At 49.8% G+C, this 21,453-nt stretch overlaps 1 protein-coding gene across 2 annotated transcripts in view; it reads left to right on the top strand.

Moving 5' to 3' along the window:
- The first annotated feature begins 1,361 nt into the window (after positions 1-1,361).
- The window catches only part of ndst1b (N-deacetylase/N-sulfotransferase (heparan glucosaminyl) 1b), a 236,769-nt gene continuing 216,677 nt past the window's right edge, over positions 1,362-21,453 (top strand). For both annotated transcript variants that reach the window (XM_073067099.1, XM_073067098.1), the window contains exon 1: positions 1,362-1,528. The gene's annotated coding sequence lies outside the window, so the exon portion shown is untranslated. The remainder of the gene's footprint in view (positions 1,529-21,453) is intronic.

Raw genomic sequence — 21,453 nt, 5'->3', positions numbered from 1 at the left:
CCAGGATGCTGCCTGGATTAGAGAGCGTCTTGTATGAGGATAAATTGAGCGAGCTAGGACTTTTCGGAAGACTGTAAGCCATTCAGCCCATCAAGTCTACTATGCCATTCTATCATGGTTGACTTATTATCCCTCAACCCCATTCTCCTGCCTCCTCCCTGTAACCTTTGACACCCTTACTAATCAAGAAGCAATCAACCTCCTCTTTAAATATATCCAACAATGTTGCCTGTACAGCGATCTGTAGGAAAGAATTGCACAGGTTCACCACCCTCTGACTAAAGAAATTCTCTTCTAAGCGGATGTTCCTCTATCCTGAGGCTGTGCCCTCTGGTCCTGGACTCTCTGACTGTAGAAAACATCCTCTCTGTCTTGGCCTTTCAATGTTTAATAGGTTTCGATGAAACCCCCCCCCCCCCCCCCCCATTCTTCTAAACGCTTATGAGTTTCTCCTGCCTTCTCCACATAACCTTTGACATATATGTGCAGGCCCAGAGCTATCAAATGCTCCTATATATTAACCCTTTCGTTCCCAGAATCATTCTCTTGAACCTGCTCTGGCCATCTCTCTTCTCTGTGGTGAGAGGTAACTTGATAGGGGTGGACAAGATGATAAAAGGCGGAGATGGAGTGGACAGCCAGAGATTTATTCCCAGGGCAGAAATAGCTAATAGGAGGGGCATAATTTTAGGGTGATAGAAGGAAAGCGTGGGGGGGGGATGTCAGAGTTAGGTTCTTCACACAGGGAGTGGTGGGTGTGTGGAACACCCTGCCTGGAGTGGTGGTAAAGGCAGATACATTAGGGATATTTTGGATACTCTTAGATAGGCACATGGATGATAGAAAAATGGGGGTTTGATGGATTGATCTTTGTGTAGGTTTAAATGCCGACACAACATTGTGGGCTGCAGGGCCTATTGCTCCTATAACCTACATTGAACTATTGTAGATGGAATCTAATTATATCAATGGAGTTTTTTGAAGTTTAGTGTGGTGTTGAGATTTTAAAACCCCCCTCAATTTTTAATCAATGAATCAGATATTATGAAATTTTAAAAGCCAGTCCACTCTATCAGCTTTCCGATACAGGCTACCAACAGAAGCATATTTTATGCTCTTGTGTCTTATCGTCAAAGGTTATGGGGGAGAAGGCTGGAGATTGGGGTTGAGGGGGATAATAAATCAGCCATGATAGAACGGCGGAGCAGACTGGATGGGCCGAATGGCCTAATTCTGCTCCGCTATCTTATGATCTCTTGCCTTCTCGTTTTGCCAACAAGTAGTCAGGACGTTGAAGGAAAAGGCCGGCTATCGGGCGAGCGGCACGGTGAGGAAGCGGTTAAAGCGGCGGCCGTTGTCATGTCTCCGAGATGCCCTCTAGTGAGTACTGCGCTCTCGCCGTCTGCTTCTCCCTTTGTGAGGAGTGCAAGGGCCTCTTCGCCTTTTCCCTCTGAGGGAACGCAACCGACAGGCAGACATTGCCTCCAGTGCAGGAGAGGAGTCCGGCTTTCTGCAGACTGCCGAGGCGGTGAGTACCTTGTTGCCCTCGGACATGGTGAGGAACCGCTGCCCTGTGTGCGCCTCATCCACCCGTCTGTCTCCGTTCCTGTTCCTCTGCGGCGGGTAGGTCTGTGTGAGACGGGGAGATCTGTGCACTCACTCCCCGGCCTGCACGGTATTTTAGGGTTTTATTGAAAGGCGAACACGAGGCAGCCTGAGAAGCCGAACCCAGTCCCCTTCCCCCATTCCGCCTCCCCGAAAGGGGGGGACGCGGCTCTGCCGTGCTCCACACCGGGACGGGCTCGGTCCCGCTGCCGCTCCGCGCCTTGATGAACGCTGCAAGTGCAGCAGAGCGGTTCTCCATCCCGGGCGACACTGAAATGGCCGATTACTTTTCTAACTCAGAAAATCCCAACATTTAATCCCAACATTAAACGTTAGAAATAATTCATTGCAGTAATAATCGAAACTCGAAGCAGTTGGAATTAATACAGAATGCTGGAGGAACTCGGCTGGTCAGGCAGCATCTATGGAGAGGAATAAACAGTCAATGATTCGGTCTGAGACCTTTCATCAGTACCGGGAAGGGAGGGATGAAGTGAGACTTGGGAGGTGATAGGTGAGACCAGGTGAGGGGGAAGGTGGGTGGGTGGGGAGGGGGATGAAGTGAGACACTGGGAGGTGATAGGTGAGACCAGGTGAGGGGGAAGGTGGGTGGGTGGGGGAGGGGGATGAAGTGAGATACTGGGAGGTGATAGGTGAGACCAGGTGAGGGGGAAGGTGGGTGGGTGGGGGAGGGGATGAAGTGAGATACTGGGAGGTGATAGGTGAGACCAGGTGAGGGGGAAGGTGGGTGGGTGGGGGAGGGGGATGAAGTGAGATACTGGGAGGTGATAGGTGAGACCAGGTGAGGGGGAAGGTGGGTGGGTGGGGGAGGGGATGAAGTGAGACACTGAGAGGTGATGGGTGAGACCAGGTGAGGGGGAAGGTGGGTGGGTGGGGGAGGGGATGAAGTGAGACACTGAGAGGTGATAGGTGAGACCAGGTGAGGGGGAAGGTGGGTGGGTGGGGAGGGGGATGAAGTGAGATACTGGGAGGTGATAGGTGAGACCAGGTGAGGGGGAAGGTGGGTGGGTGGGGGAAGGGGATGAAGTGAGACACTGGGAGGTGATAGGTGAGACCAGGTGAGGGGGAAGGTGGGTGGGTGGGGGAAGGGGATGAAGTGAGACACTGGGAGGTGATAGGTGAGACCAGGTGAGGGGGAAGGTGGGTGGGTGGGGGAAGGGGATGAAGTGAGATACTGGGAGGTGATAGGTGAGACCAGGTGAGGGGGAAGGTGGGTGGGTGGGGGAAGGGGATGAAGTGAGACACTGGGAGGTGATAGGTGAGACCAGGTGAGGGGGAAGGTGGGTGGGTGGGGAGGGGGATGAAGTGAGACTTGGGAGGTGATAGGTGAGACCAGGTGAGGGGGAAGGTGGGTGAAGTGAGACATTGGGAGGTGATAGGTGAGACCAGGTGAGGGGGAAGGTGGGTGGATGAAGTGAGACACTGGGAGGTAATAGATGAGACCAGGTGAGGGGGAAGGTGGATGAAGTGAGACACTGGGAGGTGATAGGTGAGACCAGCTGAGGGGGAAGGTGGGTGGGTGGGGAGGGGGATGAAGTGAGACACTGGGAGGTGATAGGTGAGACCAGGTGAGGGGGAAGGTGGGTGGGGAGGGGGATGAAGTGAGGCACTGGGAGGTGATAGGTGAGACCAGATGAGGGGGAAGGTGGGTGGGTGGGGGATGAAGTGAGGCACTGGGAGGTGATAGGTGAGACCAGGTGAGGGGGAAGGTGGGTGGGTGGGGGAGGGGGATGAAGTGAGACACTGGGAGGTGATAGGTGAGACCAGGTGAGGGGGAAGGTGGGTGGGTGGGGAGGGGGATGAAGTGAGACACTGGGAGGTGATAGGTGAGACCAGGTGAGGGGGAAGGTGGATGAAGTGAGACACTGGGAGGTGATAGGTGAGACCAGGTGAGGGGGAAGGTGGGTGGGTGGGGAGGGGGATGAAGTGAGACACTGGGAGGTGATAGGTGAGACCAGGTGAGGGGGAATGTGGGTGGGTGGGGAGGGGGATGAAGTGAGACACTGGGAGGTGATTGGTGAGACCAGGTGAGGGGGAAGGTGGGTGGGGAGGGGGATGAAGTGAGGCACTGGGAGGTGATAGGTGAGACCAGGTGAGGGGGTAGGTGGGTGGGTGGGGAGGGGGATGAAGTGAGACACGGGGAGGTGATAGGTGAGACCAGGTGAGGGGGAAGTTGGGTGGGTGGGGGAGGGGGATGAAGTGAGACACTGGGAGGTGATAGGTGAGACCAGGTGAGGGGGAATGTGGGTGGGTGGGGAGGGGGATGAAGTGAGACACTGGGAGGTGATAGGTGAGACCAGGTGAGGAGGAAGATGGGTGGGTGGGGGAGGGGGATGAAGTGAGACACTGGGAGGTGATAGGTGAGACCAGGTGAGGGGGAATGTGGGTGGGTGGGGAGGGGGATGAAGTGAGACACTGGGAGGTGATAGGTGAGACCAGGTGAGGGGGAAGGTGGGTGGGGAGGGGGATGAAGTGAGACACTGGGAGGTGATAGGTGAGACCAGGTGAGGGGGAAGGTGGGTGGGGAGGGGGATGAAGTGAGGCACTGGGAGGTGATAGGTGAGACCAGGTGAGGGGGTAGGTGGGTGGGTGGGGAGGGGGATGAAGTGAGACACTGGGAGGTGATAGGTGAGACCAGGTGAGGGGGAAGGTGAGTGGGTGAGGGAGGGGGATGAAGTGAGAAGCTGGAAAGTGATAGGTGGAAAAGATTGATGAAAAAGTAATCTGATAGTGGAGAGTGGGCCATGGGAGAAAGGGAAGGAGGAGAGGCACTGGGAGAGGTGATTAGCAAGTGAGAAGAAGAGAAGGAGTGAGAGGGAAGCTAGAAAATGGAATGAAAAACTTGACAATGACTTGGGGTGTTGAGTGCAAGGTTGTTTCTGCAACAGCACTTAACCAGCTGATCCTGTACATCACCATCTGAAACTCTGCTGTGTTGTCGGCAAATTTATAGATGATATTTGATCTGTACCTAGTCACACCGTTGTGGGTGTAGAGAGAGTAGGGCCGGGGGCTAAGCACCCATCCCTGAGTTGCGCCAATGTTGATGATCAGCGAGGAGGAGATGTTATTTTCGATCTGCACAAACTGTGATCTCCCGTTGAGGAAGTGAAGGATCCCATTGCAGAGGGAGGTACAGAGGCCCAGGAGTTGGAGCTTGTTGGTTAGAACTGAGAGTATGATTGTGTTGAACACTGAGCTATAATTGTAGGTATTACTGTTGTACAATGGAGAGCCAGTGAGATTGCATTCAATGAAGACTTACTGGGGCAAGAGACACATTTTAGTCTCTTGCTTGGGCAGGAGCTGGTTTTGGTCATGGCCAATGGGTAGATTTAACTATGGCTCCATGACTCTACTCAAAAGTGGCTTCATTTACAGTTTGTGCTCTGGGCCATTCCTATGTGATGATTCAGTTCGGTTTGGGAGGGTAGCAGTTGGAACTTGCTGAGGGTAGGAGATCCTACCTGTGCTGGGCTTCCTGGCAGAGCGGTGATGGTTCTCCAGGATGGTCAGTGTTGAAGAGGAGGCGTACGGGAGTGAGATAGGTCAGCTGGTTGAGTGATGCCGCAACTATCTCATCTCAATGACAGTAAGACCAAGGAATTGATTGTGAACTACAGAATGGGGAAGTCATTACAACACACACCAGTCCTCATCGAAGGTTTGGTGGTGGAAAGGTTGAGCAGCTTCAAGATCCTGATTGGCAACATCTCGGATCTGAACATATTGATGCAATTATGAAAAAGAGATACCAGCGGCTACATTTCATTAGGTGTTTGAGGAGATTTGGCATGTCATCAAAATCTCATAGATGTGCCGTAGAGGGTGTTCTGATTGGTTGCATCATCAATTGGTATGAAGGGGCCGCTGCAGAAGGTTGTAAACTCAGCCAGCTCCATCACAGGGACAAACCTCCCACTATCGAGGACATAGATCAGTATGTGTCCTTCGGCCCATGATGCTTACCTACTTCAAGATCAATCTAACCCTTCCTTCCCCCATAATCCTCCATTTTTCTATCGTAGTTGTCCCTATTTAAGAATCTTTTAAAAGTCCCTAATGTATCTGCCTCTATCGCCACCCCGGAGGCACATTCCACACACCCACCACTGACATCCCTCAGGAAGGCAGCATCCATCCCTAAAGACCCTCAAGAAGCAGATTTGATGGGCCGAGTGGTCTAATTCTGCTCCTATGTCTTATGGTCCTATGGAGTCACCATCTGGGACAGGTCCTCTTTGCGTTAATACTATTGCCGAGGAGATACAGGAGCCCGAAGACCCAGGGTCCTGTGCCTTCTCAATAGTATTTTAGGAACAGCGTTTTCCCCTCTGCATCAGATTTCTGAACTGACAACGAATCCATCAACACTGTTTGTTTCTCTTAGAGTAATATTTATGCATTGTTCTCTACTGCTGCTTCAAAACAAAAAAATTCATGACGTACGTCAGTGATAATGAACCAGACTGAGATTCTGACCGGCTCAGGGTTGTAAATCAGCTGTATGATGTGGGAATATTCTAAATGTGGATACCAGCTACCGCTGGCAAACATTTACCCTAAGGGACAATAGTGAACTCGCTGTGTTTTATAAGGCCACAAGACACAGGCACAGAATAGGCCATTCACCATTCTATCATGGCTGATTTATTAACCCTTTCAACTCCATTCACCTGGCTTCTTCCTATAACCCTTAGCACATTGATTAATCAAGAATCTTATCAACCTCCGCTTAAATATACCCACTGACTTGGCCTCTACAGCCATTTGTGGTAAGGAATTCCACAGATTCACCAGCCTCTGGCTAAAGAAATACCTCCTCCTCTCTCTTGAAAATGGACGTCCCTCTATTACTGAAGTACATGTATGTCACCATTTACAACCCTGAGATTCATTTTCTTGCAGGCATTTGCAGTAAATACAGGAGCCATAATAGGATCAATGAAAGACTGCACCCAGCAGTGTGCAAAAGACAACAAACTGTTTAAATACAAAAGAAAAATAATAATAATAACTAAAAATGTTGAAGTTATGTGGATGTCATGTTGAAGTTTTATAAGGCAGCAGTGAGGCCTAATTTGGAATATTGTGTGCAGTTTTAGACACCTACCTGCAGAAAAGACATAAATAAGTTTGAAAGAGTACAGAGAAAATTTACAAAGATGTTGCCGGGTCTGGAGGACCTGAGTTATAAGGAAAGACTGAAATAGGTTAGGACATTATTCCTTAGACTAAGAGGAGATTTGATAGAGGTATACAAAATTATGAGAGGTAAAGATAGGGTAAATGCAAGCAGGCTTTTTCCCCTGAGGTTGGGTGGGACTACAGCCAGAGGTTATGGGTTAAGGGTGAAAGGTGAAAAGTTTAAGGGGGGCATGAGGGGAAACTTCTTCACTCAGAGGGTCACAAGAGTGTGAAATGAGATGCCTGCACAAGTGGTGGATGCGAGCTTGATTTCAAAGTTTAAGAGAAGTTTGGATAGGTACATGGATGGGGGTGGTATAGAGGGCTGTGGTCCTGGTGTAGGTCGCTGGAAGTTTAAATAGTTTGGCATAGATAAGATGGGCCAAAGGGCCTGTTTCTGTGCTGTACTTCTCTGTAAGTCTATGACTCTAAGCTGTAAATATCAAGAACATGAGATGAAGAGTCCTTGAAAATGACTCCTTAAGTTGCAGGAACAGTTCAGTGATGGGGTGAATGAAGTTGAGTGAAGTTTCCCCCTCTGGTTCAAGAATTTGATGGATGAGGGGTAATAACTGTTCCTGAACCTGGTGGTGTGGGTCCCAAACCAAGCAGTGAGAAGAGAGCGTGGCCTGGGTGGTGGGGAATCCCTGATGATGGATGCTACTTTCCTGCGACAGTGCTGCGTGTAGATGTGGGGAGAGCATTACCCATCATGGACTGAGCCATATCAGCCAACATGTGCACTTTATTTGTCTGCCTACCGTGTACTTTATTGAAACTATAATGCTGCATTCCGATTCCATACGGAATGATCTGTTCGGAAGGTACGCTAACAAAAGTTTTTTCACTCATCAGTATGTGACAATAATAAACCAATTATCAAATGGAAAATTGATTAGAGCTGTGAAAAGAAAATCAAATAAATCAATTTGGTAAATTTGTTTATTATTGAGGTGCAGTGACAAACTTCGGTTTGTTTGCCAACTGTCCCTCTAATTGCAAAACTGTCCTCAACGTCACTGAACTGATCCCACAACCTCTGCTCTCACTTTCAACGACTCTTCATCTCAAGTTCTCGATATTTATTGATTTTTGCTTTGTGTTTTTTTTCTTATTGTATATGCCCAGTTTATTGGCTTTTGCACACTGTCCGTCCGTCCTATTTGGGTGCGGTCTTTAATTATATTGTGTTTCCTGTGGTTACTGTGAATGCCCACAAGAGAACGGATCTCAGGGTTGAGTATGGTGACGTATATACTTTGATAATAAATTTACTTTGAACTTTGACAAAGGGTCTTTGACTCCATAGATGCTGCCTGACCTGCTGAGTTCCTCTAGTATTTTGTGTGGGTTGCTTTGTATTTGTTGCATTTGTAGAATCCCTTGTGTTTCTGAAATTCTTTGTCTTTCTCAAAGGAAGAAGCAGATAGGAATAAAAAGGACTTTTACAGCAATAAATATGAAATGGACTTGAGCAATGGGTTACAGTGTTTTAGTAAAGTCAAAGTCAAGTTTTGTCATTTGCACAATTCCATGTACACAGAGGTATAATGAGAAACAGATTCTTCTCCAGCCGTTTACCTCTTCCACCTATCCCATCCCAGCTCCTCACTTCATCCCCCCCCACTCACCCACCCACCCACCTTCCCCCTCACCTATCACCTCCCAGTGTCTCACTTCATCCCCCTCCCCACCCACCCACCTTCCCCCGTCACCTGGTCTCATCTATCACCTCCCAGTGTCTCACTTCATCCCCCTCCCCACCCACCCGCCTTCCCCTTCACCTGGTCTCACCTATCACCTCCCAGTGTCTCACTTCATCCCCCTCCCCACCCACCCACCTTCCCCCTCACCTGGTCTCACCTATCACCTCCCAGTGTCTCACTTCATCCCCCTCCCCACCCACCCACCTTCCCCCCTCACCTGGTCTCACCTATCACCTCCCAGTGTCTCACTTCATCCACCTCCCACACCCACCTTCCCCCTCACCTGGTCTCACCTATCACCTCCCAGTGTCTCACTTCATCCCCCTCCCCCACCCACCCACCTTCCCCCTCACCTGGTCTCACCTATCACCTCCCAGTGTCTCACTTCATCCCACTCCCACACCCACCCACCTTCCCCCTCACCTGGTCTCACCTATCACCTCCCAGTGTCCCACTTCATCCCCCTCCCCACCTTCCCCCTCACCCACCCACCCACCTTCCCCATCACCTATCACCTCCCAGTCTCACTTCATCCCCCTCCCCACCTTCCCCCTCACCCACCCACCCACCTTCCCCCTCACCTATCACCTCCTAGTGTCTCACTTCATCCCCCTCCCCACCCACCCACCTTCCCCCTCACCTGGTCTCACCTATCACCTCCCAGTGTCTCACTTCATCCCCCTCCCCCACCCACCCACCTTCCCCCTCACCTGGTCTCACCTATCACCTCCCAGTGTCTCACTTCATCCCCCTCCCCCACCCACCCACCTTCCCCCTCACCTGGTCTCACCTATCGCCTCCCAGTGTCTCACTTCATCCCCCTCCCCACCCACCCACCTTCTCCCTCACCTGGTCTCACCTATCACCTCCCAGTGTCTCACTTCATCCCCCTCCCCACCCACCTTCCCCCTCACCTGGTCTCACCTATCACCTCCCAGTGTCTCACTTCATCCCCCTCCCCCACCCACCCACCTTCCCCCTCACCTGGTCTCACCTATCACCTCCCAGTGTCTCACTTCATCCCCCTCCCCACCCACCCACCTTCCCCCTCACCTGGTCTCACCTATCACCTCCCAGTGTCTCACTTCATCCCCCTCCCCCACCCACCCACCTTCCCCCTCACCTGGTCTCACCTATCACCTCCCAGTGTCTCACTTCATCCCCCTCCCCACCCACCCACCTTCCCCCTCACCTGGTCTCACCTATCACCTCCCAGTGTCTCACTTCATCCCCTCCCCCACCCACCCACCGTCCTCCTCACCTGGTCTCACCTATCACCTCCCAGTGTCTCACTTCATCCCCCTCCCTCACCCACCCACCTTCCCCCTCACCTGGTCTCACCTATCACCACCCAGTGCTTCACTCCATCCCACTCCCCCTACCACCCACCTTCCCCCTCACCTGGTCTCACCTATCACCTCCCAGTGTCTCACTTCATCCCCCTCCCCACCCACCCACCTTCCCCCTCACCTGGTCTCACCTATCACCTCCCAGTGTCTCACTTCATCCCCCTCCCCACCCACCCACCTTCCCCCTCACCTGGTCTCACCTATCACCTCCCAGTGTCTCACTTCATCCCCCTCCCCCCCCCCCCCACCTGGTCTCACCTATCACCTCCCAGTGTCTCACTTCATCCCCCTCCCTCACCCACCCACCTTCCCCCTCACCTGGTCTCACCTATCACCTCCCAGTGTCTCACTTCATCCCCCTCCCTCACCCACCCACCTTCCCCCTCACCTGGTCTCACCTATCACCTCCCAGTGTCTCACTTCATCCCCCTCCCCACCCACCCACCTTCCCCCTCACCTGGTCTCACCTATCGCCTTTTTGTACTCCTTCCCCTCCCACCCCCCTCACCTTATTCTGGTTTCTTCACCCTTCCTTTCCAGTCCTGATGAAGTGTCTTGGCCTGAAACATCAACCATTTATTCCGCTGACCTGTTGAGTTCCTCCAGCATTTTGTGTGTGTTGCTCAAGATTTCCAGTGTCTGCAGAACGTCGTGTTATTGAGGTAGTTTGTTACAAGTGTTCCCCGTGGAAGCCAGGGCCTCATTGCAGTCGGAATTTCCTCTGGATTCCCTACGGGAATTTTGAGTCTTACTTCAGTGGTGAGCAAATGAGTGGAAGGGGAAATTACAAGCTGACAGAGAAATGGAGGGGCGTGTGGGAGGGAAGGGTTGGATTGATCGTAGAGTAGGTTGACGTTGTGAGCTGAAGGGCCTGTACTGTGCCAGAATTCTCCATGTTCGATGGTAAGATGTAAATGCAGGTCAGTCCATCATGAAAACCTGCCTCTCCTCCATCTCAACCTCCTGATCACCCCTCCCTCCACCGAATCCACCAATCACCTGCCAGATCTTCCCCTCCCACCGTTTCCCCCCCCCCCCACCTTTTTCTACCAGCTAACTCCCCACGTCCTTTCCCGTCCTGATGAAGGATCTCAGCCCAAAATATCGACTCTTTTGCATAGATGCTGCCTGACCTACTGAGTTCCTCCGGAGTTCTGTATGCGTTGCTGCAGAAACTCTAGTTTTTTCTATATTCTGTGTTTTATTTAATTGCCTCGCTGTGCTTTTGTGTGGAATGATCTGTTTGGATGGCACACAAGGAAAAGCTTTTCATTGTATCTCAGTACATGTGACAATAATAAACCAATTCCAGTACCAGTACCACGGCTGTCATTCTCCTGAGCAAGGGTATCCAATTTACTTATTTAGCAATACACCCCAGAGTCGGCCCTTCAAACCACAGCACCCACCAACCCTAACCTAATCACAGGACAGTACTATGCCAAAGTTGTAGACTCGTACAAATAGCTATATCTGTTTTTTACAGAGAGTGGTGGGTGTGGAACACCCTGCCAGGGGTGAGGGTGAATGTATCTATGCCAGATACATTCGGGACATTTAAGAAACTTGTAGATAGGCACATGGATGACAGGGAAAATGAAGGGCTATCTGGGAAAGAAGGATTAGGTTGATTTTAGAGAAGGTTAAAAGTTCGGTACAACATTCTGGGTCGAAGTGCTTGTACTGTGCTGTTCTCATATAATCATATAACAATCACAGCACGGAAACAGGCCATTCCGGCCCTCCTAGTCCATGCCGAACTCTTAATCTCACCTAGTCCCACCTACCCGCACTCAGCCCATAACCCTCCACTCCTTTCCTGTCCATATACCTATCCAATTTTACCTTAAATGACACAACTGAACTGGCCTCTACTACTTCTACAGGAAGCTCATTCCACACAGCTATCACTCTCTGAGTAAAGAAATACCCCCTCGTGTTTCCCTTAAACTTTTGCCCCCTAACTCTCAAATCATGTCCTCTCATTTGAATCTCCCCTACTCTCAATGGAAACAGCCTATTCAGGTCAACTCTATCTATCCCTCTCAAAATTTTAAATACCTCGATCAAATGCCCCCTCAACCTTCTACGCTCCAATGAATAGAGACCTAACTTGTTCAACCTTTCTCTGTAACTTAAGTGCTGAAACCCAGGTAACATCCTAGTAAATCGTCTCTGCACTCTCTAATTTATTATTGATATCTTTCCTATAATTCGGTGACCAGAACTGTACACAATATTCCAAATTTGACCTTACCAACGTCTTATACAACTTCAACATAAGATCCCATCTCCTGTACTCATTACATTGATTTATGAAGGCCAATGTGCCAAACACTCCCTATCTACCTGTGACACCAGCAAAGTCTTAGAATCACAACTTGAGTATTACAGCAATGAAGATCCCTGTATATCAACTTGGAAAATTGCCAGATAATCAATATTTCTGATTGAGTGCTGGGAGGAATCCGATCATTGGAAACTTCTCTTTTCCTGGAGCAGGTCAATGGTCTTGGCACTGAGCCGAAATGAGAAGCGTTGGCTGGACGTTCCTTCCTGTACATCTGATTCTCATCTACCTGGGAGTCTGGTGTCCCGAGTTCAGATAAGTGATGATATTAATGAGAAGATTAACATACTCTCACTGCCCACTTTAATAGATGCCTCCTGTACCTAATACAGTGGCCACTGAGTGTATGTTTGTGGTCTTCTGCTGTTGTAACCCTTCACTTCAAGGTTTGACACGTCTTCAGAGAAGCAAGTTTGTAACGTGTGGTTATTTGAGTGACTGAATCATAATCAAGTTTAATATCACCAGCATTTGTTGTGAAATTTATTGTCTTGCGGCAGTAGTACATTACAATACAGAATAAAAACTATAAATTACAATAAAAGTGTGTGTGCATATATATATATAATATTTAAAACTGTTAAAAAAGTAGTGAGGTAGTGTACGTGGGTTCATGGATCATTCAGATATTAGATGGCAGAGGGAGGGAAGCTGTTCCTGAAACACTGAGTGTGTGCCTTCAGGCTCCTGTACCACCTCCTTGTTGGTAGCAATGAGAAGAAGGCATCTCCTGGGTGGTGGGGGTCCTTAATGATGGATGGTGTCTTTTCGAGGCATTGATTTTTGAAGATCTTGTTCTTGTTGTCGGGAAGGCTAGTGCCCGTGATGGTGCCGACTGAGTTCTCAACTTTCTACAGCTTATTTCAATCATGTGCAGTGCCCCCACCCCTCAACCTGCAAATTAACTTTTAGGGCGTCCTGCACAAGGACTCCCAAATCCCTTTGCACCTTGGATTTTTGTATTTGCTTTCCATTTAGAAAATAGTCAACCCTTTCATTTTTCTTTGTATAGTCTGCAAACTTTGCAACAAAGCCATCAATTCCATCATCCAAATCCTTGACATATAACATAAAAAGAATTGGTGCAAACACTGTAGACACTGGCAGCCAACCAGAAAAGGCTTTCTTCCCACTCTTTGCCTCCTACCAATCAGCTGCTGCTTTATCCATGCTAAAATCTGTACTGTTAAACGTCTTATGGCATCTTGTCAAAGGCCTTCTGAAAATCCAAGTGCACAACATCAACCAATTCTCCTTTGTCTACCCTGCTTGTTATTTCAACATATCTGTCAGGCAAGATTTTCCCTTGAGGAAACCATGCTGACTATGGCCTATTTTATCATGTGCCTCCAAGTACCCCAAAACCACACCCTTAATCAACTCCAGCATCTTCCCAAGCACTGAGGTCAGACTAACTGGCCTATAGTTTCCTTTCTTCTGCCTCTCTCCCTTCTTGAGAGTGGAGTGACATTTGCAATTTTCCAGTCTTCCAGAATCGTTCCAGGATCTCGTGATTTCTGAAAGATCATTACCAACACCTCCACAATCTCTTCAACCACCTCTTTCAGAACCCTGGGTGTACACCATCTGGTCCAGATGACTTATCTACCTTCAGACCTTTCAATTCCCAAGAACCTTCTTTTTTACTCAGAGCGGTGAGTGCGTGGAATGGGCTGCCGGCAATGGTGGTGGAGGCGGATACGATAGGGTCTTTTAAGAGACTTTTGGATAGGTACATGGAACTTAGTAAAATAGAGGGCTTTGGGTAAGCCTAGTAATTTCTAAGGTTGGGACATGTTCGGCACAACTTTGTGGGCTGAAGATCCTGTATTGTGCTGTAGGTTTTCTGTGTTTCAATGTAGTAAGTGTTTCACACACTTCATGATCCCCGACACCTGGAACTTCCACCACATTGCTAATGTCTTCCACCGTGAAGACTGATGCAAAATACTAATTCAGTTCATCTGCCATTTCCTTGTCCCCCATTGCTACCTCTCCAGCATCATTTTCCAGTGGTCTGATATCTATTCTCACCTCTCTTTTACACTTCACATATCTAAGGAAACATTTGGTGTCCTCTTTACTGTTACTAGCTTGCATACTTTCATATTCCATCTTTTCCTTTTTAATGATCGTCCTAATGAAGGTTCTTGGCCTGAAATGTTGACTGTTTACTCTTTTCCATAGATGCTGCCTGGACTGCTGAGTTCCTCCACCATGTTGTGTGTGCTGCTAATGACTTCTTTTAGTTACCTTCTCTTGGCAATTTAATAGCTTCCCAATCCTCTAACTTCCCACTCATTTTTGCTTAGAGGGCATATAACAAAGTTTTTTGGTTTTAATTTTAATGTTTGGTTTTAATGTTGACTTTGATTTCCGTTGATAGCCATGGTTTCGTCATCTTCCCTTTAGAATACTACTTCCTCTTTGAGATGTATATATCCTGTGCCTTGCGAATTGCTTCCTGAAATTCCAGCTCTTGCTAGTCTGCCGTCATCCCGACTGGTATTCTTTTCCAATAAACTCCGGCCAACTTTTCTTTCATGCCTCTGTAATTCCCTTTACTCCACTGTAATACTGATACATCTGACTTTAGCATCTCCTTCTCAAACTTCAGAATGAATTCAATCATATTGTGATCACTTTCCCCTAAGGGTTCTTTTACCTTAAGCTCTCTAATCAATTCTAGCCCATTGCACAACACCCAATCCAGTGTAGCTGGTCCCCTCGTGAGCTCAACCACGAGCTGCTCTAAAAAGCCATCTCGTAGGCATTCTAGAAATCCCTTGCCTTGGAAGCGCGCAACTACCTGATTTTCCCAATCTACCTGCTTATTGAAATCCTCCGTGACTATTGTAACACTGACCTTCCGGCTTGCATTTTTAAAAATCTCTCATTGTAACTTGTAGACCATATCCTTACTACTGTTTTGGGGTCTGTATACAACTCCCAGTAGGGTCCTTTTACCCTTGCAGTTCCTTAGCTCTGTCCACTAATGACATGGGTAGACAAGCTGAGGAGGTCCTGAAGAGAGAGCTGAGAGCTGAGAAACAGGACCTCTTGGGCAGTAAACCCTGGATTGCTGGCTGTGCCAGGTGCCTGTGAGGGGAACATGAGGATGATTTGGCAGGTGTATGCGTGGCTGAGGAATGAGTGTAGGGAACAGGGGTTCAGATTTAAGGATCCTTGGGATCTCTTCTGGGGAAGGTATGACCTGTACAAAAGGGACGGGTTACATCTGAACCTGAGGGGACCAATACCCTTGCAGGCAGGTTGGCTAGACTCGTTTGGGGAAGTTTAAACTAATTTAGCAGGATGATGGGAACCAGGGTGATGGAATCAGAATCAGGTTTATTATCATCAGCATGTGATGTGAAATTTGTTAATTTAGCAGCAGCAGTTCAATGCAATGCATAATCTAGCAGAGAGAAAAATAAACAAGTAAATTAATTACAGTATATGTATGTTGAATAGATTTTAAAAAGTGCAAAAACAGAGATAATATATATTTAAGAAAAAGTGAGGTAGTGTCCAAAGATTCAATGTCCATTTAGGAATCGGATGGCAGGGAAGAAGCTGTTCCTGAATCGCTGTGTGTGTGCCTTCAGGCTTCTGTACCTCCTTCCTGATGGTAACAGTGAGAGAAGGGCATGCCCTGGGTGCTGGAGATCCTTAATAATGGACGCTGCCTTTCTGAGACACAACTCCTTGAAGATGTCCTGAGTACTTTGTAGGCTAGTACCCAAGATGGAGCTGACTGGATTTACAACCCTCTGCAGCTTCTTTTGGTCCTGTGCGGTAGCCCCTCCATACTGGACAGTGATGCAGCCTGTCAGAATGCTCTCCACAGTACATCTATAGAAGTTTTTGAGTGTATTTGTTGACATTCCAAATCTCTTCAAACTCCTAATGAAGTATAGCCACTGTCTTGCCTTTATAACTGCATCGGTATGTTGGGACCAGGTTAGATCCTCAGAAATCTTGACACCCAGGAACTTGAAACTGCTCAATCTCTCCACTTCTGATCCCTCTATGAGGATTGGTATGTGTTCCTTCGTCTGACCCTTCCTGAAGTCCACAATCAGCTCTGTTGTCTTACTGACGTTGAGTGCCAGGTTGTTGCTGCGGCACCATTCCACTAGTTGGCTGAAGATGAAGTAGTTGGGTTACAAACAGAAGCAATGTGTAGTGAGACTCCTGGCAAGGAGAAGCAGATGATCGGGCAGAATTATAGTCAACCGGATGAGTTGCAACATAAAAGGTGGACAAAATCAAAAAGGGTGAGTACAGGACTAAAGGTGTTATATTTGAAGGTGCACAGTACTCGGATTGAGGTCGGTGAACTGGTAGCACGTCTATTGATTGGCAAAAATGTTGTTTAGGCATGGCTGAAAGAATATTTTAGTTGGGAGCTTAATGTTCAAGAATATAGGTGTACTCTACATTTTGTGCATTTCCCCTCCTCCTGGCACTCACCCAGTCGCCTGTTTCCTACAACCTCGGTGACTCCCTCCCTGTAGCTCCTGTCTAGCACCTCCTCATTGTCCCGTGGGTCAGCAAGCTGCAGCTCCAGTTCCTTAATACGTTCTCTCAGGACCTGCAGCTCAGTACATCTAGAGTAGATGTGTTTATCTGGGAGACTGGAGGTCTCCCACACTTCCCACATCCCACACACAGTACGAAACACTGCCCCAGGAGCCACTCTCATGGACTAATGTATATGCCAGGAGGGAGATTAGTGAGAGGGGATGAATGGACAAATAAATGATGGAGGAAACAATCCCTGTGGAACGTGACGCGGGCTGGTGTGAGGTGAAGATGTGTTTGGTGGTAGGATCTGCCGGAAGCTGTGGAGAATAATGAGTTGATGCAGAGTATTATTGAGTGGTAGGAGAGAGCCTGGCAGGGCAATCCAGTCATCCACCACTTTGTTTAATCAAAAACTTACCTCACACGTCTGTTTCAAACTTTGCACTCTCACCTTTTCCTGATTTATTGTGCTCTTAACCATTGCGATATTCGGAAGTTATTTCCTAACGGGACTCTCAGTTCCTGTCTGATGTCCATCGACAGAACAAAGAACATTACAGCACAGTACAGGCCTTTCGGCCCGCAATGCTGTGCTAATCCTTGAACCTTCTCTGAGATCGATCTAACACTTCCCTCCTATGTAGCCTTCCATTTTCTATCATCCATGTGATATCGGTCTCTTAAGTGTCCCTAATGTATCTGCCTCTACCAGCACCCCTGGCAGGGCGATCCACACACCCACCACTGTGTAGAACAAAAAAATCTACCTCTGACTTCCCTCTCACACTTTCCTCCAGTCACCTGAAAACTATGCTACTTCATATTAGCCATTTCCGCCCTGGGAAAAATTCTCTGACTGTCCGCTCTATCTCTGCCTCTTATTATCTTGTACACCTCCATCTAGTCACTTCTCCTCCTCCACACCAAAGAGAAAAGCCCTAACTCATATCCTCAGCCTATCCTCATAAGACATGCTCTATAATCCAGGCAGCATTCTGGTAAATCTCCTCCCTAAAGCTTCCACATCCTTCCTGTAATAGTTGACCAGAAATGAACACAATACTCCAAGTGTAGTCTAAGCAGGATTTTATAGAACTGAAACATTTCTTCATGACCCTTGAACTCAGTCTTCCAACTAATGAAAGCCAACACACCAAACGCCTTCTTAACCACCCTATCATGCACAGCAAACTTGATGGATCTATGGACATGAACCCCAAATTCCCTCTGTTCCTCCACACTGTTATAAATACCACCATTAACCGTGTACTCTGCCTTCTGTTGCCCCCTTAACTTGTGATGTGGCAAAAACTTGCATTTATTTAAGACCTTCATCACCTCAAGATACTCAAGACCATGCAAGATAAGGAGATGTTAGGGCAAACAAGTGAAAATTTGCTCAGGAACAATAAAATCATAAGGCATAGGAGCTAATTCCTCTCAACCCCATTCTCCTGCCTACTCCCCGTAACCTTTGATAAGACAGTAAGGAGATTATGATCTCCTTACTCTAAGGAGGGAATTTTGCAAGAAGATAAGCCAAAAAATCTTTGCAATTAAGTTTGTTCTAATTATTTATTTCAATATTATTTGTGGTGTTGTACTCCCATGATGGTATCCCACCCACCCACCTTCTCCCTCACCTGGTCTCACCTATCACCTCCCAGTGTCTCACTTCATCCCCCTCCCCACCCACCCACCTTCCCCCTCACCTGGTCTCACCTATCACCTCCCAGTGTCTCACTTCATCCCCTTCCCCCACCCACCTTCCCCCTCACCTGGTCTCACCTATCACCTCCCAGTGTCTCACTTCATCCCCCTCCCCACCCACCCACCTTCCCCCTCACCTGGTCTCACCTATCACCTCTCAGTGTCTCACTTCATCCACCTTCCCCCTCACCTGGTCTCACCTATCACCTCCCAGTGTCTCACTTCATCCACCTCCCCACCCACCCACCTTCCCCCTCACCTGGTCTCACTTATCACCTCCCAGTGTCACACTTCATCCCCCTCCCCACCCACCCACCCACCTTCCCCCTCACCTGGTCTCACCTATCACCTCCCAGTGTCTCACTTCATCCCCCTCCCCACCCACCCACCTTCCCCCTCACCTGGTCTCACCTATCACCTCCCAGTGTCTCACTTCATCCCCCTCCCCCACCCACCCACCTTCCCCCTCACCTGGTCTCACCTATCACCTACCAGTGTCTCACTTCATCCCCCTCCCCACCCACCCACCTTCCCCCTCACCTGGTCTCACCTATCACCTCCCAGTGTCTCACTTCATCCCCCTCCCCCACCCACCCACCTTCCCCCTCACCTGGTCTCACCTATCACCTCCCAGTGTCTCACTTCATCCCCCTCCCCACCCACCCACCTTCCCCCTCACCTGGTCTCACCTATCACCTCCCAGTGTCTCACTTCATCCCCCTCCCCACCCACCCACCTTCCCCCTCACCTGGTCTCACCTATGACCTCCCAGTGTCTCACTTCATCCTCCTCCCCACCCACCCCCCTTCCCCCTCACCTGGTCTCACCTATCACCTCCCAGTGTCTCACTTCATCCCCCCTCCCCACCCACCCACCCACCTTCCCCCTCACCTGGTCTCACCTATCACCTCCCAGTGTCTCACTTCATCCCCTTCCCCCTCACCTGGTCTCACCTATCACCTCCCAGTGTCTCACTTCATCCCCTTCCCCCACCCACCTTCCCCCTCACCTGGTCTCACCTATCACCTCCCAGTGTCTCACTTCATCCCCCTCCCCACCCACCCACCTTCCCCCTCACCTGGTCTCACCTATCACCTCCCAGTGTCTCACTTCATCCCTCTCCCCCACCCACCTTCCCCCTCACCTGGTCTCACCTATCACCTCCCAGTGTCTCACCATCCCCCTCCCTACCCACCCACCTTCCCCCTCACCTGGTCTCACCTATCACCACCCAGTGTCTCACTTCATCCCCCTCCCCTACCCACCTTCCCCCTCAACTGGTCTCACCTATCACCTCCCAATGTCTCACTTCATCCCCCTCCCCACCCACCCACCTTCCCCCTCACCTGGTCTCACCTATCACCACCCAGTGTCTCACTTCATCCCCCTCCCCCACCCACCCACCTTCCCCCCTCACCTGGTCTCACCTATCACCTCCCAATGTCTCACTTCATCCCCCTCCCCACCCACCTACCTTCCCCCTCACCTGGTCTCACCTATCACCTCCTAGTGTCTCACTTCATCCCCCTCCCCACCCACCTATCTTCCCCCTCACCTGGTCTCCCCTATCATCTCCCAGTGTCTCACTTCATCCCCCTCCCCACCCATCCACCTTCCCCCTCACCTGGTCTCACCTATCACCTTCCAGTGTCTCACTTCATCCCCCTCCCCCACCCACCCACCTTCCCCCTCACCTGGTCTCACCTATCACCTCCCAGTGTCTCACTTCATCCCCCTCCCCACCCACCCACCTTCCCCTTCACCTGGTCTCACCTATCACCTCCCAGTGTCTCACTCCATCCCTCTCCCCACCCACCCACCTTCCCCCTCACCTGGTCTCACCTATCACCTCCCAGTGTCTCACCATCCCCTCCCACCCCACCCACCTTCCCCCTCACCTGGTCTCACCTATCACCTCCCAGTGTCTCACTTCATCCCCCTCCCCCACCCACCTTCCCCCTCACCTGGTCTCACCTATCACCTCCCAGTGTCTCACCATCCCCTCCCACCCCACCCACCTTCCCCCTCACCTGGTCTCACCTATCACCTCCCAGTGTCTCACTTCATCCCCCTCCCCCACCCACCTTCCCCCTCACCTGGTCTCACCTATCACCTCCCAGTGTCTCACTTCATCCCCCTCCCCACCCACCCACCTTCCCCTTCACCTGGTCTCACCTATCACCTCCCAGTGTCTCACTTCATCCCCCTCCCCCACCCACCTACCTTCTCCCTCACCTGATCTCACCTATCACCTCCCAGTGCCTCACTTCACCACCGTCCCCCACCCACCTTCCCCCTCACCTGCTATCACCTCCCAATGTCTCACTTCAACCTAGGGTTTTGGCCCGAAACATCGACTCTACTCTTTTTCATGGATGCTGCCTGGCCTGCTGAGTTCCTCCAGCTTTTCGTGTGTGTTGCTCTGTCTTCTCCCGCCTTCCTTTCCAGTCCTGAAAAATGTTGATTGCTAATTTCTTTCCGTAGATATTGCCTGACCTGCTGAATTCCTCCTGCATTCTGTGTGTGTTGCTCTGAATTTCCAGCATCTGCAGAATCTCACATGTTTATGAATTTACAGACTTTTATCTGATGGGTGGTGTTGACGTTCTGGGCAGATGGGGCACATCAGTTGTAGTTGGCAGCTCATCTAGTAGGAAAACTCTGATCTCAAACCTCCGCTGCCTTGCTACTATACCCACACCTGAGGGAGGCTTTGGGAGTAAAGCTCGAGGTAAAAGTCTGGAGCTGGAGGCCCTAAGGCAGTCCTACGTTGAGTTCAACACTGACTGGCAACTCCTGCGTCACTGCTGGTGTCGAACTGTACTGGGATGCTGCCTGGCACGCTGAGTTCCTCCTGCAGTTTGTGGCGCCCGGTCTCTGCCGTTCCTTAAGATTCCTCAGCTGTGTGGAGGGGGGAGCTTGCTATGTGGGTAACAGCTTGCTCTCCATATCGTACTGTTCTGGCTTGTATATCTAGACAGCTTGAACACTACAT

This window comes from Hemitrygon akajei, chromosome 15 (genome assembly GCF_048418815.1).
Source record: "Hemitrygon akajei chromosome 15, sHemAka1.3, whole genome shotgun sequence".
NCBI classification, from domain to species: Eukaryota; Metazoa; Chordata; class Chondrichthyes; order Myliobatiformes; family Dasyatidae; genus Hemitrygon; species Hemitrygon akajei.
The sequence above is the reverse complement of the archived record's forward strand: the minus strand, read 5'-3'. Positions and strand labels throughout refer to the sequence as shown.